The sequence below is a fragment of the Lissotriton helveticus genome, chromosome 4_1, assembly GCF_964261635.1.
Source record: "Lissotriton helveticus chromosome 4_1, aLisHel1.1, whole genome shotgun sequence".
Lineage (NCBI taxonomy): Eukaryota > Metazoa > Chordata > Amphibia > Caudata > Salamandridae > Lissotriton > Lissotriton helveticus.
In genome coordinates this window covers 115,360,021-115,378,029 of record NC_136063.1, presented here as the reverse complement: position 1 = coordinate 115,378,029, position 18,009 = coordinate 115,360,021, and positions in this window count along the sequence as shown.

Here is an 18,009-nt window from a genome sequence, read left to right as displayed (position 1 = left end):
ACGTTGGTGAGATCATTCCTATAATGTTCAAGCTCGCTGGTGGACCAGAGCCTGTGCCAGAATTTTACTGGCTTAGACTCCAGCTCAGCAGCGATAAGGACCAAACCCACATCCAGCCTAAGGGGAGTCAGAGGAGTGCTGCGAGGGAGGGCTAGAAGGCGTCTAAGAAAGGTGTTTTCTACTTTGGCAAGATCTGGTCCAGCTCTGTACCCCCATAGCTCGCTGCCATACATTGCAGCTGCTTTGGCTTGCGTTTTATAGAGTTCAAGTGCCGGGCTTATTGGTTTGTAGGTTGAGGTATTTACAACCTTCAGGATTGCACCGGAAAGTTGGGTCAGTTTTAACCTTGATTTCAGTATCTGGGGGTCCCACGACAGATTCTCATGCAGAGTTACCCCCAGATACTGAAAGGTTGCAACCCTTTCCAGGCTGGCCGTCCCCCAGAGTGAGATTAGGTCTACTCCTTGGTGATGGATTGAAAATCATGAATTTGGTCTTCTCTGTATTGATCTCTAGACCATGTTGTCTACAGAAAAGACCAAATCCATCCAAAATCCTTTGGATCCCCATTGGGCTTTTGGAAAGCAGGAGGGTGTCGTCAGCAAACATAATGGCTGTCACCCTCCTGCCTGCCAGAAGCGGAGCGTCGTTGTTTTTGACGTCATCAAGGTAGGATATAACGCTGTTGACAAATAGACAAAACAGGGTCGGCGCCAAGACGCAACCCTGCCTCACCCCTCTGAGAACAGGAAACCTCAATGAAAGCGCTCCGTCCCTCCCACACCTAACCTGCGCATAGTTGCCATCGTGGAGCCTGATTATGGCATGCAGTAGCTGGGTAGGAACACCCAACTCCCTTGGTTCTATCCTAGTGATGAATTACTGGCTCAAAAAGACCGGGTCAGCCAGGCACAAGATTGCATAGTCTGTGTCACTACCTTTTCGACCAAAAGCAACAAAATCAAACATATTGTGAATCAACATTGGAAACTTGTCTCTGATGATATCAACCATTCTGGAACTCCATTACATGCTTACAAAAGAGCAAAGAGTGTCAAAGACTTTGTGGTACGATCGCTTCTTCCGACCCCTGCTCAACCTACCTTAACATCACTATGGAATCTCCTCCCAGTAATTGGTCATTTTAGGTGTGGCAATTGTAAAGCTTGTGACTCCACCATACAAACAAAAAAATTCTAACACAACCAACGCAAGATGATTCTAAAGTCATTTAGCAATTGCAATATCTCCAACATCATTTACGCAATAGTATGCCCTTGCAATCTAATTTACATTGGTCAAACCCAGCAGAGGGCTAAACTGCGCATTCTCCAACATATGAGCAGGGTCCACTGTGAGGTACAGGGCGCACCTCTTGTTGACCATTTCAAACTGGCTGCCCACCCACCTGAAAGTCTCAAGTGGGTTATAATTGAACAAGCAGTACTAGGACCCCGAGGTGGTAATATCACTACAATATTGAACACCCGTGAGCTAAAATGGATGTTTTTATTTAATTCCATACAAACAGGTCTTAATGAACATGACAGTTCATTCTCTCAGCTAACGACATTGCCCTAATACATCTGCGGCACGTATCTATACAATGTAGCCCCCCACAAATGAAACTGTAAGAGTACTGTTCAATATCTGGGAGTAACCTGTTTATTAATTGCCGCTTCAGAATTGTCCAAATCAATATATGTTCAGGCATCCATTCTAGATAAGCACATTGGTCCGCATCTGGATTGGGCCGGTTGCTAGTAAGAACACGACTTGATTGTGATTCCTGAATAATATGATGTTTTAGAGTAATCGAGGTCTTTACCGTCTTGCGACAGGTACACCTTCACCTATGTAAGTCCTTTAATTCTATTTCCGGTTTCTATACAAGCGCAATGCAGCGCAACAAATGTAAATAATTTCTATAGTGTTCTTGATTTATTCCAGGTTGTATATAATTCATTTGATGTTTATATGACTGCCTCAATATTATCATCAACTACTCTAGTTTAATTTTCCCCTCAAACTTAGTACTTTTATTGTTATCAACTATGACGATGTGTTATCAAAGGTTTTTACCGTCTTGTGACAGGTACACCTTTCAAATTCATAGATAGCTTGAAATATCTTCCATGGGCTGTATATATCCACGATGTAATGGAATACTTGTATATACTGTTGGTTACTTCACCTACACCTACCTTTCATATTCATAGCTAGCATGTAATATCTTCCATGGGCTGTATATATCCACGATGTAATGAAATACTTGTATATACTGTTGGGTTACTTTACCTACACCTCGTCCTAATAATTAATGGTACGCATGCTCGACTGATGATATTATTCAAATAAGCCTCGCATCACCAGCTGCTTAGAGAACTTTGATACATTCCTTTGTCATCACAATATAATAACGGTTTACCAATCTTTTCAGTTCAGCAATGACCCATTTAAATCATTCTATAGTTGTGAGTATTATTAGAATCCTCATTTCTAGCCACGCAGCACACGAGCTGCCGAGTCTTTTTACCATATCGACCGCAATGTTATGGTCACCTGATCGTATTACCACGGTAACGACCTTAACAGGAAGCGCGCGAGGCAGCCTCCAGTTTACTGTGAAGACGCGGGATCCGACTCCTCACTCGGTATGTCTCACGGCTGCTCTGACGGTTTTTCCGCTCTGCATCTGTACAACTGCTGAATAACTATGCCCGGAACTGAATACTTGTCCTTGATTCTCCTTAGCGGGTGACCATGGAAATATTCACAGCGCTCGCGTACTAATGGGGGCGACTATATTACCCACCAAGAATTAAGGTAAGCCATGGTCACTGAACCAGTTACAATACTGTTAACCTAATCCTGGGTTCGTTTTTTCTTGATGTAGTCTCCATATTTTTTAGATTGATTTGTGTAATCCTCTGCCCAGCGTCCCCGGGCTGCTCCTGACCCACACCTCGACGTGGCCCCCTCCTTTTGAATTCAGCTAGATGTCAGTCACAACAATGGGGATGACGATATAACACACCTATGGTTACGGTAAGCCTTGGTACCGCTACCAGTTATAAGACGCCAAACTTAGCCCTTAGTGTTTTTCTTTTCCTGATGTAGTCTCCCTATTGTTGTAGATTGATTCGTGGAATTCGTTGCCCAGCGTCCCCGGGCTGCTCCGGACCTCACCTCGACGCCAGTCCCCCTTTTTGAACTCACTCAGATGTAGGTCCTTTGTGGTGCACATCCAGCATCGATGTTGCAGATTTTTCCTTGCCTATCAAATCAGTATTAATACGTTTGCCCTATAATTTTACTCTCTCTAGACCAATCCCGTCTTCATGGAGGTTTTTCCCATCTGACCATTAGATGATGAGCCCCGAAATACTTGGTATGCTCTCCTCTTTTCAATGTGTGCCAAATAACTAAATCGTCTCAATGATTGTTCATGCTCCACATTGGGTTCATTAATTTAGACTCCTCTATTTGATATCAATAGGTTGTTAGTCCCAACACCCGTCCTGATGAAGACCCCATTGCAAGGGTTCAATAAGTCCTGCTTCTTCTGAGGGTCGAAACGTCGATTACACTTCCCTGCTCTCCAGCCCCCATTTAATAATGTTACATAATTTGTATTATGTGGGGCATGTGTTTTGAGTGATTGTCTTGATTTATCTCTTGAGCATTTCAATGCATATGCAAATGTATCAGATCCTGTTCTGATTTTTATGTCACTTTCCCTACCTGCACCATCCTCACCTATCACTTACCCTTGTTCTTGGGCACTATTCAACCTATTCAGATTTATAAATTGACAAATTGTTTGATACTATATCTTGGCTTTATCTACTTTGTGATTAAAACATTGTAGACTCATTAAGTGTATTACTATTTGTGTTTATCTTAAATTTATTAGTTCATTCTTACTGGGACCCCCCTCTCTCAGTACCTCACATGACCCAGGTCCCAGCGACTACAATTGGGTAAAAAAAAAAACCCTCTCGATACGTTACAATAATCTAAGCGGGAAAGAATAAGGGCCACTGCCACCGCCTTCCTTGAATCAATAGGGAGAAAATAAAAAATTTTCTTTAAGGATTTGACAGTGCTCAAACAGCTTCCTGACACGGTTCTCACGTGCTGGTCGAAAGAAAGTGCGGAGTCGAATAAGACCCCCAAGTTTCTTGCTGATTCCACTGAGTGGGGCGGAGCAGGGGAGTCCACTGGCCACCATTTGCTTGGGCAAAAGTGGACATTCTTCCCTAACGGTAGAATCTCTGTCTTGTTGGTATTGCATTTTAAGTGATTCTTTTCCATCCAATGGAAGACGCCCGTCAGGCAGTTTTTTAGATTTTGTTCCGCCACGGTAGAGTTCTTATCTAATGGTACAATCAGTTGCGTGTCGTCAGCGTAAGATGTGACAAGTATGCCGTACGACTCGATTATAGAAATAAGAGGGATCATATAAACATTAAATAATAAAGGACTCAAAATGGAGCCTTGCGGGACTCCAGATATTACTTTTTTTTCCTTAGAGAGAAAGGGTCCAAGGGCAGTGGTTTGTGATCTATCTGACAGGAAGGAAATTATCCAAGCTAAAGCCATGTCACTGATACCTATGTCTCTCAAACTGTTAATCAGTATTAAGTGGGAGATGGTGTCAAATGCCGCTGTTAAATCTAACAGGATGAGTACGGCACCTTTCCCTTCGTCCAGCAAAAATGTTATGGAGTCTGTGAGCTCGATAAGGGCTTTTTTCCGTAGAATGCTTGGAGCGGAAACCTGATTGTTGAGGATGGAGAAAATTATGTGTTTCGACATAATTTTTAAGCTCTTGATGTACCATCTGCTCAGTTATTTTACCCAGCACTGGGAGAAGGGATATTGGACGTAAATTGGATAAATAGGTAGGGGATTTATTGGGTTTTTTCATGAGTGGTTTCACTATAGCCTTTTTCCAGTCTAGCGGGACCTTACCTGTGCTGAGTGATGCATTGACGATCCCATTGATAATAGGATTGATTACGTCTATACTCTGATAGAGTATCCGTGGGGGGCAGGAATCCGACGGGGCTCCAGATTTGCAGGCTAGAATGGCATCCCGAGTTTTAAGCAAAGAGACAGGTTCAAAGGCACTGAAAGTAGGGCCCTTAATATCTGGCTTATCAGGGTCACCCAACTTGGGGGAAGGAAGGTCGTCCGGGAAATTCCTCTGTATCAATTTAATTTTCTCTTCAAAGTAATCCGCAATTTGATTACAAACACTTAAGGACGGCGGGATTTCGGGATGATGGGCTTTATGGTGCATGAAAGCTTTAACTATGGAAAAAAATGTTTTTTGCTTGAATTGGGCTTCTTTTATGGCTTTCCTGTAGTAGTCCTTCTTTGCAGTTTTGATACTGGAAAGGTATTGTTTCCTTTGTTGCACGTAAAGGGTTTTAGCAGTAATGTCGTACGTTTTTCTCCATTTACGTTCACTTTTCCTGCAAAGTAACTGTTTTTCGACCAAAGCTTGGGAATATCACGGAGCATTAGTCTTTCCCCTTTTCTACTTCCCAGAAGAATGTTTGAATGAGGCCCGTTCTTTGATGACTTGGTCCGTCCAAATATGGAAGAGTTTAGAGTCATGAGTTACATCACCCGACATATTGGGGACCTGTGACTGAGTAATGGGTTTAGACTGGAGACTATCCCCCACCGCCACCCAGTTAGGATCGGCGGGAGGTTGTTTGCTTAATTTTGCAAATTTCAAAGTGTAGGGCACACAGATGTTAAAAGGGATACGACTGTGGTCTGTCCAGATTTGCGGAATGGGAGCCTGAGTCTCTAGAGAGACAAAGTTGGAACACACCCCATCGAGAGTGTGTCCAGCACTATGGGTCTCCTGCAATACGTTTTGGTATACATCAAAGATTTCAAGGGTCTGGTGAAAATTAAGAGGTGGCGCATTGATTTTAGATTCCAGTTTCACGTTGAAATCCCCCAACAATGTAAAGTGCTGGTAGCGGAGCAATAACTGTCTGAGGGAATCTACCAAGGAATTCAAAAACGTATTTGCAGTGCCAGGCGGGCGATATACAAGGTCTCCCGAGAAGGAGGTGGATGCGTTTAGTAAAAAAGAAAACGCGATCCCTTCCGCACCTTTAAGGGAATCCAGGTTAAAGGTATGGCACTTCAGGGCGCTTCTAAAGACTATAGCCACTCCTCCACCTCTTCCCTTCTGTCTATCCCGTCTGTAAATGGAGAAATCGGGAGGGAGTGCGGTTGCCAAATCTGCGTTACTAGTTTCGTTTAGCCAGGTCTCCGTTATGAAAAGGAAGTCAAGATTCAAATCCAGAATAAGGTCATGGATATCTTGGCTGTGGCGGCACATCGAGCGGGCGTTAATCAGCCCTCCTTTAAAGGTGGAATTACCATCAGGAGAGGAATCTAAACAGTAGCGAGGCTCAAATGGGGACCATGGGGTGGCCCATTTGCATGTCCTGCAGGAGAAAGGGCCACTTATACAAGTCGTGGGTACACCACAAGGACAAGATAAACCATTGAGTTTAATAAGGTCACTTGCCTGGTAAGTTTGTATTGGGAGAGTCAATCCAGACCGGCCTGCGCCTGTCGCGGTCTTGGCGCGGACAGGCGCAGACGGGCTTGCTTTGGCGAGACTTCATCGCTGTGCCCGCCCGCTGTGCCCGCCCGCTGTGCCCGCCCGCTGCGCGGACGGGAGCCAGGATTCATTATGTAGGGACGGAGGAGGGTGGGAGGCGGCCAACAACTGGTGCGCTCGCCTAGTTTCCCCCTAAGATGGCGGCCAGCCCTGTCTCCGACCGCGTCAGAACCTGATCGTCTGAGCGGGGAGCAGGGTTCAAAATGCAGCGAGGGACAAGGGTGACTTCAATTAAAAACAGAAATTAAGTATTTAAGGCGCAACAGAAATTATTATTTTTTTTTAAATGACAAGCAGCCTAACCCCCGGCTTTCCGCTTCAGGGGAGATGTACAACACACTTAATCTCTGATGGCCTCATACATCATTTATCCCCAGGCATACATGTCTGCATCGTGACAATGGCTGTGATGTTGCGTTCACACATGCACACCTTATTAGCAATTTGTCTGATATGGCATGTTGGAGTGCCAGCAAGCTGGCATATGTGTCCTGGATGTATTGCACACGCCTGACCCCATAGTGACTTGATGTGGAGTAGCAGTGTTGCATGTGCTCTGTACAATGGTATCGTTGTTGGCTGACAGTTGTTCTCCATTATTCCCAAATATGTCCTGCAGGGCACCGACCTCTACCAAGACCTTTTCCTGACTTGGAGACCATGAGGGAACGTGATTGCATCCGACGTTACAGATTTACCCGAGAGTTGATTCAGGACTTTACGGTCAGGCTGGAACCACATCTCCAACCGCAACACAGGTATCCAACTGCGCTGACACCCAAGCTAAAGGTGATGGCAGCCCTACATTTCTTTGCTACAGGTACGTTTCAATTTACCATAGCTGATGTGGGGGGGATGTCCCAAACTATGTTCAGCCGTGTCCTACGTGATGTTTTAGCTGCTATGTTGCAGCACATTGATTAATTCATAAAATTTCCAACTGCACAAGAGTTGACAGATGTCAAGGGTGACTTATTTGCCCTGGGAGGGATGCCTCATGTCATTGGGTCCATTGATGGAACACATGTGGCTTTGATGCCACCACAGGCTCAGGAGCAGGCCTTCCATAACAGGAAACATTACCACTCAATAAATGCCCTGGTGGTGTGTCTTGCTAACATGCTGATTTCCCATGTTTGTGCACGTTTTCCAGGATCGTGCCATGAAGCATTCATCAAGAGGCGTAGCAGGGTACCACAGATGATGCTGCAGCTGCACAACGAGCGGGCATGTATTGTTGGTGAGTAAATTCTGTTTGTCCTGTATGTCTCATTTTTGTTTTTTGTCTGACGGAATCTCATTACACACTTATTTGCATGATGTTTATTTGTAGGAGACAGGGGATATCCCAACATGCTGTGGCTCATGACACCGCTCCGCAATCCAAGAAAAGCTGCAGACCAGCGGTACAACAATGCACACGGGCAGACCAGGCGAGTGATAGAGCGGATGTTTGGACTCCTGAAGAGCTGATTCCGGTGCTTCGATAAGACCGGTGGATCCCTCACATACGCCCCGCAAAAAGGTGTGTAACATCTTCATTGTGTGCTGCATGCTGCACAACATGGCAGTTGAGAAGGCTGTGCCACTCATCCTGGATCCTGACAAGCTGGAACATCCATCCATTGAGGATGAGGGCATTGGCCACGATGAAAGTGATTAGGAGGAGGAGGATGATATCCGGAGTCAGCTCATACGCAACTTCTTCACTTAATGGTGAGTTACTGGGAATTATTGTGCAAGCTGGTAGCAGAGAGTGGCATGTGTTGCATACTGTGTGTCCAGCTGACTGTATGCAAAGTCACTTTGATGTATGTTGTGATGTGTTGCACAAGTGCTGATGTCATGCCACACACATATGCACAATGAGTGATCGTGGAATGTACATGTGTACTACATTGTTGGTGCATGTTACATGACCATGCCTGTAGGGAAATAATTTTGAACGTAACCCCTTGTGTGCCTGTTATTCCCAGTTTGCTCTGCCTGTTGTCTGTTCGTGTCATCTTAGTCCTCCTGCTATTCCCCATGATGATTGCAATGTGTGCCGAATCAGCGTTCCATGCACGGACATGTGGAAATGTCAGTTCTGGTAAGAAATCCAAAAAGGCTGTATTGGGTTGCAATGGTTTTGGAATGTGTGGGAACTGTTTCTGTGCATGTTGTTGAAGCATACATACATGTCCCATTACCATGGATCAAATTGCATGTTGCACCAATCCCATGACAGGACAGTCACCCTTCTTGACACTCATCTGTTGTGGACTTTAGACTCTGGTGAATGCATCACTGTGTGTAAACCTTGACCCTGACACATTGCGGATAACACCGGTTGACATTGTGTGGGACATCGCAACCACAGGCTCTGTGTGTAATTGCAGCCTCACTGTGTGCAGCAGGATGTGTCTAGGTCATCCCCTTTATCCTGTGGGCCAGTAGAGTTTGATTTCAAAACAAACATGTTGTGAAGGTGTGGGCCAGTGTATGTCCCACATGTTCTGTCAACTGTCCTGTGACTCTGTTCGTATGGATGCATTGCCCCTTGTGCCAGTATGTCATGTCACTGTCATGTCGCTACTTCAGTGGCAGTGGAGAACACTGCTTTGCAAGCCTTCTCTGTAAATTGATGTTAACTTTCTATTCCCATGATGCCAGGAATGTAGCATTGATGACGTCACAACGGTGTGCTGTGGCAAATGTTAACACTTCCGTGGCACCAGTCGGGTGACGGTAATCCCAGGATTCTCTTGTGCCGTGCTGCATATCCTGGTCACGGTAGGGGTGGTTTATTTGCTTTGTTACTCATTACTCTCTTTTGAGTTTGTTCCAAACTGCTTGTCATGTATGGCATTGTAAGACACAGTTGGGAGAGCCAATGACTGGCTCTTGCGGGGCTTCTTGTGTTTAGATAATTCCCTTCCTCGTTGAATGTGCTTCTTACGGCTCTTGCGGGTGATGTGTAATTTTCCTTCATTACCCTCACTGATTCCCAGGGCTAACTACAGATTGTGTGCTTTGTGTGAGTAGCAACACAATCTATTTTCTGGAATTTTGAGCCTCATTCATACACTGTGAATCAATTGATGACCGCATGGATCTCATTGCATTGAGGCAGGGCTGGTGAGCGTTACACCTCCTTCATTTAGGTGACAAACTCTGCTACCTTTTATGTGTCTGTGTCAATCATCAGATTTCATATCATTTCCAAATATGTGATCCCAATTAGGATACAGTGGCTGCGGTCATACTTCACATGTGTAAATGTTACAGTATAGGTCCTGAGGTATTCTGTGATTCTGTGACAAGTAGTGTGGAATCCTTATGCTTGTTTACCTGTGTTTTAGATCTCACTCCCTGCTGTTCCCATCCTCCCCTTCCCTTGCCTGATCACCCTTATGTGTCTGTCATTTATACTCTGACCAAGGGGCTATCGGGAGATGGACCCCTTTCAGCATCGCACAACTCTGAGGCTCAAAGGTCCCTTGCAGTCGTGTGGCGATTTTTTCACCAGCATTACAGGTAACATCATTGCATGACTGTTATTTTCATCAGAGCAATGCCACTGGCCATGTACATTGGGTAAAGCAGCATGGCCTCATAGCAAACTTGATCTTTTTGTGTAGTAAATGTGTTCCCCACAGTACATTGTGTCTCATTACTGTCACCGCAGATCTTTTGCCAGTCAGCATGTTATTATATACAATGTTTGTACATATGTGGTTATGTGTACTGTGGCAACATGAATGCTGTTTGTAATGGCTAATGGTCCATATTGTGCATTATGTACATGGTTGTGTATGTATTGTTTAGCTTGCTAACCACAACAGGAAGGCAATACCTGCTGACGCTGTGTGTCCCGTGACCCGCTTGACCTTTTGGTGCCTGATCCTGTGTCCGTCATATTTTGTGATTGTTCACCAATTTTCTTGCAGCGACCTATGATTAACCAGACACTCATTCCTTTTCATACACATGTTACATGGTGCCTTGTAATAATCCTTCTCTTTGTGTTCTAGTTTTGCATGGTGTCTCAACCCTTCTGCCGTCATGTGTTCAGTCATTCCTGCTGCTGCCTCACCAGCGACACCGCAACACTGAGTGCCCTGATTCTGCAACACACACGCCTCCAGGATGTTCCTCCATCCATCCATTCTTAAGGCAGTCCGCAACTTGTCAATGCCACTGTTGCACTACCTCTGTGCCAAAGGCAGGACAATCAGTGCATGCAACGTGCACAGTGCAAGACCCTCTGGTCCTTCCATGACCCAGGTAAAACAACAGACTCATGCTCCTGCCACCCTCCACACAGTGTAGGCCAAACATTCATCCACCTGGGATCAGGCAACCCCTAAGCACACACATGATAGCTTCACAGGCTATGTGTGCAACTCATACTGCCAACAATATGCTGCACCACATAACAGTGCATGCCCGTACAACCAGGTCATGTGCCGCGTACTGCACACACGCTAATTCCACCAGCACCCCATTGTACTCTGTTAACTCATCAACACAACACCACCACACATCACCTTCATTACTGTGACCTGGTTGTACGCAACCTCAGCACACTACTTCTACATTGCCATCACAGACGGATAGTTGATCACCCGCAGGAACCAGACCAAGAATCCAGGAGTATGATTGGCCAAACTTCATGAGGTACACCCTCTGAGTCACGTACAACACCAAGGACACACTTAGCATTGTCATACATCTGAACTTCAGCTTGCACACTAACACCCTGACCACCCTCAGTGTAACTATCATCTACAGATCTCCAAGCCTACACCCACAAATCTGCTAAGCGATCTACAATTATATAAATAGTCATTAATTGGGCGCACATTTAACCCAACGGGGTTTTCTAGCGCTGTAATGCGCCAATAAGGAGTCAGCATACTGAGGAGCAAGTAATCAAGCAGTCAAAAAGAACCGGTTTGAAGGGCTTGGCAAGACTCACATTCTGACAGAATCATACCCAGCGGAAGAGGTGGCTTAGTCCAACATTTGGTGGTTCCTACCTGTAAGGTTTCACCTCCTGATCTAGGATTATCAAACCAAGGACCAATGAGCAAGTGCTTGTCATTGCAACGTACAGATTGTGATTGACAATAGAGACCATGGCTCCTCCTAAGGTGGACCGGCACACGGCCTTGTCCGGCCATGAAGGCGAGTGTCATCGCATTGAAATCTATTTGTGTAGCCATGGTCAGCCAATGGACTAGTCAACGAAACGGAGAGATATGTTGTCAAACTGAGTCTCCACATGAAATGCGGTCAGCCGCATTTATGTGCTTCTGCAGTATACGTAGCAAGCCTATTGTGAGACACACTTATGGGCATTTTGCATAGTGAAAATGGGAGGTGATCAGTGCATGCACCACCGTTTTCTGGGGTACATTGTGCAGATAGCTAATAGATGTGTATATGATTTAAAATTTCCAAAACAAGCTGCACACGCCTCTTGTACCTGTGTGGGAAGGGATAGCTGATTGTCCCATCTGACTCGCAGATCACTGACCAAGTCCTTGTGTGCAGGAGCAATGGACAATTACTGTGGCCACCAAAGATTGTTAGAGAAGGCAGAAGGTTGGTTCAAAGGTATAGGACCTAGGTGTTATCTGGATTAAGTTTCAAGACAATGTGGTCCATCCAGGCCACATATTTGAGACAATTTTGGAGTGGGTCAACATTTGCTGCTCAGACTGGATTTTAGATGATTAGAAGCTGAAGATCATCAGCATATGATATGATTTAGACTTCAGACATGGCAAACAATTCAGCCAGCAGGGTTAAGTAAATATTACAATTCTGCAAGCTCAGAGCAGAGCCCTGTGGCACGCCCCACTTCAGTGGTTAGACTGGGAGAAAAAAGGGTAGGTCCGGACCTGCTGTGTGCAGTCAGATAGTTAGGACAAAATCCAGTTCAGCACTGAGGCACCCACACCTATGGTCTTGATGCGGTTCAGAAGGATGGGACGGTCAACGGTGTCAAATGCTGTCGATATGTCTAACAGTACCGATGGCACATTGAAATCTTCGTCGACCTGCCAGCGTATAGTCTGCCATTTCAATGACGGCCGACTGCGTACTATAGCCGGGACGTAAGCTGGATTGCGAGTCGTGAAGGAGGCTATTATCGTCAACAAAGGGCATCAGTTGCTGCCAGGAACATGTAAATGAATTCTTGGCTTGAACTGATAAATAGAGTTCGATGTATGATTTTCAGGATCTTCAGGATCTGCGTTGCCTTTACTTAATATGGGCAGGAGTAACGGGTCTCTCCACGCATCCGTATTGGAGCCCAATCTGAGGTACAGGTTACAAATGGTGTCCAAATGGTGATTGGGAATCTTAGCAAGGATGTTGTATTGCTTGACGGGAAAGGGGTCAGTAGGGGAACTGGATTGACACATCTGCTAATCGAGCAGAGAGGCTTCCGCATTAATTGTGTCAAAATCATAGACTACTGAGCTTGGACTCTACATTACTGATTGTTCCTCAGACATTGGAGTACTACATCAGCTCGCAGGGACACACATACACAGACTACATGGGTCAGAGGAAGAGCAAGTCCTGGCTGGAGGAAAAGCACACCTCCATCCAGCATTGGTACGTCATCGTTTGCATCAAGTTCTCTAAGACAACACCATCACTACCTCATGCTGCATGTCCTTCCAAATGCTGGAAATTATCTTCAGATAGATCTACTCCTAGTCAAGACAGACAGCCACCCTGGTCCACGACACCAGCCGGCTCTACTACGGCAACAACCTCTAAACAGGAACAAGAGCCAGACCCCAGCAGTACTTGTGCACATCCAGGGTGCATGCGCACACCTCATCCTCAACATCCCCTGACACAGCCACAGGACTGTCCACCTGAGATACGTACAATAGTCCCACAGTCAACTGCAGGAACACCTTCATATTCCTCTGCCACACTCAGTAGGCACTCCACAACCCAAGCCAAAAAAAAGAAATATGGACGTTTGCCATCCAACCCCTCGTTGCCCGAAGTCCGTCCAGCCACCCTTGCCCTGGGCACCATTCATCACATCCACAGTACAACTGCATGTGGGTGATAGTTCCCCCACCTCAACAAACAGACCTGGTACTCCGTCCCTGGACACCTACACATTACACATGACCTCTAAACATTCATGGGACTCTTCCATAACTGTCTGTCATAGCAGTCTGGTAAGCCACCCCCCCCCCCCAGCAGATAGTAACCATCACAGGTGAGTATTGCCCTCCATGTATGTAGTTGATGATACAGTGTGACCTATTTGTGTCCTCAACCGGACTCAGAGTCCAGTGTATAGATGGCTTTCTTTTGTTCTACACTCTGGCATACTTTGACATATCCCCACACGTATGTTGTTGACTCTGGGTAAAATAATTTCGACATCAATGCGTATAGTGTTTGTTATATTTATTTATCCATCTTGTGCGTGAAATGTGAGTAGGTAGTAGGTGCTGTACAAAAATGTTGGGAATCCAAAGTTCACAGAGGGAGATGTGATGCCTTGCAGTTTGAGTCAAGACCACATTGCTTGGCATCATTGGTCACACTGTGACCAGCAAATCCATGTGGGAGAGTCAGAAAGTCAATAAGGTGCCAGACCAGGTGACCTGGGAGATATGCATGGCCCGCTGCCTCTCACTGTCTCTTCCGTGGACGACCCACCTTCCTTGGGGAACCCTCATATGCAGGCCTTGACGATGCCTGGGACGCTCCGTTGGACGATTCCGCCTCCTTCTCCCTCCCTGTGCATATTGCCAGTCTTTGCCTCGATGTTTCTGGCCTGGTGACACAGGGAGGGTGCTGCATGTTGTCAGCGAGCCGACGGAGTGAGGGGCTTATGTCCCTCTGCACCACCAAGAGCTCTCCCAGTCTTGCCTCCATCCGTCCTTGGTGTCATCGTTGACTGGCGTGTTGCTTGGCCTGCTGCTTTGTAAAGTCAATGAGGGCCCCCACTCCCTGGCTGAACTCCCTGGTGTCCCACCGGTATACCTCCATAATGGTTCTCAGCTCAGATATACTGGGCCCTGCAGCTTTCTGGTCAGGTTCTCGCATCCGCCTTGTGCCACTCCCACCACCCCTCCCCACACGAGCCTGGCCTGCTGTTGTGTGGTGTTGTGCGACTCGTTTGCACCCTCCTTGTGCTGTTTTAGGTGTACGCATGCGCTTGGTTGAGAGGGGGTTTGTTTCGTCATTCATTGTGTAACTCTCTCATACGCAACGTTTTTGCGGGGTATGCGTGCGCTTCGTTCAGGGGGGTTCGTTTAGTCAATTATTGTGTAGCTCTCTCATACGTGACGTTTTTGCGGGGTACACGTGCGCTTCGTTCAGGGGGGGTTCGAATCGTATTTGATTGTGTGGCTCGCTCTTACGCGATGTTTTCCGTACAAATCACAGTTCATACGCGACGTTGTTTTCCCGTACGAATCGCGTTCTCGGTCCCCGGTCCGGATCGTACCTGGTGGGTCGTACAGAATGTTTACAAATCGTACAGTTCAAATACCGAGTCAGTATCATATGGAACTTTGGTTGTTTTTCGTACGGTTCAAAAACATTCGGACGTATTTTTTGACGGATTGTACTACCCGAATTTGGACGGATTTGTACGGAAACGGCTACGAATATGAATCGTCGGACGGTTTTCTTTCTGGAATCGACCCCCTAATGTAAAAATAAATTAAACATATACAATATAATAGATATACTTACCTAATAATATTCATAAGTAAATATTTTAATAACTTATAAATAGTTAACAACATTTTATAAATTATAAACACATATGTACACATACAGAAATATTATATTATAATACAAATTCAAAAATATATATATAACAAATTAAAAAATTACAATATTTGTAATCTTTTGCAAATAAACTATAAACGAAATTAACTAAAACAGTAGAGAAAATATTGGATAGTGGAGGGAATTAAATTACTATTCCAACTCCATAGAGGGCAGCAGTAGGCAAAGTGCTGGATATTGTAGGGGTCAAAATTACTATTCCCACTCAAGTGAGTGCAACAGCAGGGAAAGTGTTAGATATCATAGCGGTAAAAATTACTATTCCGGCTCCAGAGAGTGCAACAATAGGGAAAGTGTTAGATAAGGAAAGGGTCAAAATTACTATTCCACTCCAGAAAGTGCAACAGTAGGGAAAGTGTTGGATAGCGTAAGGGTTAAAATTACTATTGCAACTCCAGTGAGTGCAACAGTAGGAAAAGTGTTGGATAGTGAAAAGGTAAAAATTACTATTCCCACTCCAATCAGTGTAACAGTAGGGCAAATTTTGGAAAAGGTAGGGTTTTAACATTACCATTCAGACTCCAGAGAGTGCAACAGTAGGAAAAGTGTTGGATAGTGAAAAGGTAAAAATTACTATTCCCACTCCAATCAGTGTAACAGTAGGGCACATTTTGGAAAAGGTAGGGTTTTAACATTACCATTCAGACTCCAGAGAGTGCAACAGTAGGGAAAGTGTTGGATAGTGCGGGGGTAAAAATTACTATTCCCACTCCAGAGAGTGCAACAGTAGGGAAAGTGTTGGATAGCAGAGGGTTAAAATTAACATAATTATCAATAAAATAATATTTTAAATTAAATAACAAATTAATAATCAAATTAACAGTTAATTAATTATTAATACCAATAAATGCTAATTAATAATTACTTTAATAACATACAATTACTCCCTATAAATTCACAACCCACTCTTAAAAACAATTAGCACAATGAATATAATAAACAATGAATCAATTAAGGCAAATTACTTATCGATTATTTATTAATTAACAATGCCTTAATTATGAATACCAATAAATAGAAATGAATGATTACTTAATTATACTGTATTAATTCACACCCTGTTCCCCTATAAACACACAACCCACTCATAAACTAAATTAACACAATTAATATATTCATCAATTAATCAATTAATAAAGATGAATTACCAATTATTAATTAGTAAACAACACATTAATCATCAATACCTGAAAATAAAAAATAATGATTAATTATTATAATTAATTTACTTCCCACCCAATTCCACTATAAACCCACAACCCGCCCAATTTTTTTTAACACAATTCATATAGTTATCAATGAATACATTAATAAAAAATGTATTACCAAATAATAATTATTTAACAATACATTAATTAGCAATACCAATAAATACAAATTAATAATTACTTAATTATAATAAATTACTTTCCACCCTATTCCCTTACAAACCCACAACCAGCTCCTAAATTAAATTAACAAAATTAATGTAAGTATAAATTAATCAATTCATAAAAATAAATTACCAATTAAAAATTAATTAACAATAAAGTAATTATTAATACCAATAAATAAAAAAAATACTTTATTATAATTTAATTACTCCCACCCTAATCCCTATGAATCCACAATCTGCTCCTAAACTAAATTAACACAATTAATATAAATATCAATTAATCAATTAATAACAATGAATTACCAATTAACTAATAATTAACAATGAATTAATTATCAATACCCAAAAATGAAAACTAACAATTACTTTATTATAATGAAATTACTTCCCACCCTATTCCCCTGTAAACCCACAACCCGCTACAGAACTAAAACACGAAGGGGCCGATTCCGATTCGGTAAAATCCCCTACAAATCGCCATACAGAGTGTTTTTCCCGTACAAATCGTACACCTTCAACGTCCCCGTACGTACGAGCAAGTACGATCCGAACCCAATGCAGATCTCCGTGCGAATCGTCCGAAAGACCATATGACTTAAGAATCCATACGAATTGCATTCGGATCACGCAGTACGCGACATTCTTACGGATCGAAGCAGCTTTTTACGAACCAGCAAGTACAATTCGTTAGGAGGACACTCCGTACGACTCTTTTTCTACGGGTCTTTAAAACATCCGTAAAAGTACATTTTGACTCGAATTGCGTGTGAAACTGACCCCCCCCGGGTACGCGAGTGCCCCCATGATCGCAAGGTTACGGTGCAAACTGGTACGGTGCTTCGGGGTACGGAGGGTAGGGGTAAGGTACATCGGGGTACGGTGCATGGAGTGTAGGTGTTCGGTTTGTAGGTGTACAGTGCGTAGGGGTGCAGAGCATAGGGGTATGGTGCGTACCCCCATGATCGCAGGGGTACGGTGCGTATGTGAATGTGTGGTTGTCCGTACGAATTGCCCATTCGCCGCTTTCTATATGAATAGCGTTCTTGGTCCCAGTCCGGATCATACTTTGCGGGTCGTTCGGCATGTTTACGAATCGTTCGGTTCACTGTGCGGCTCTATGTCATACCGATTTGACCTC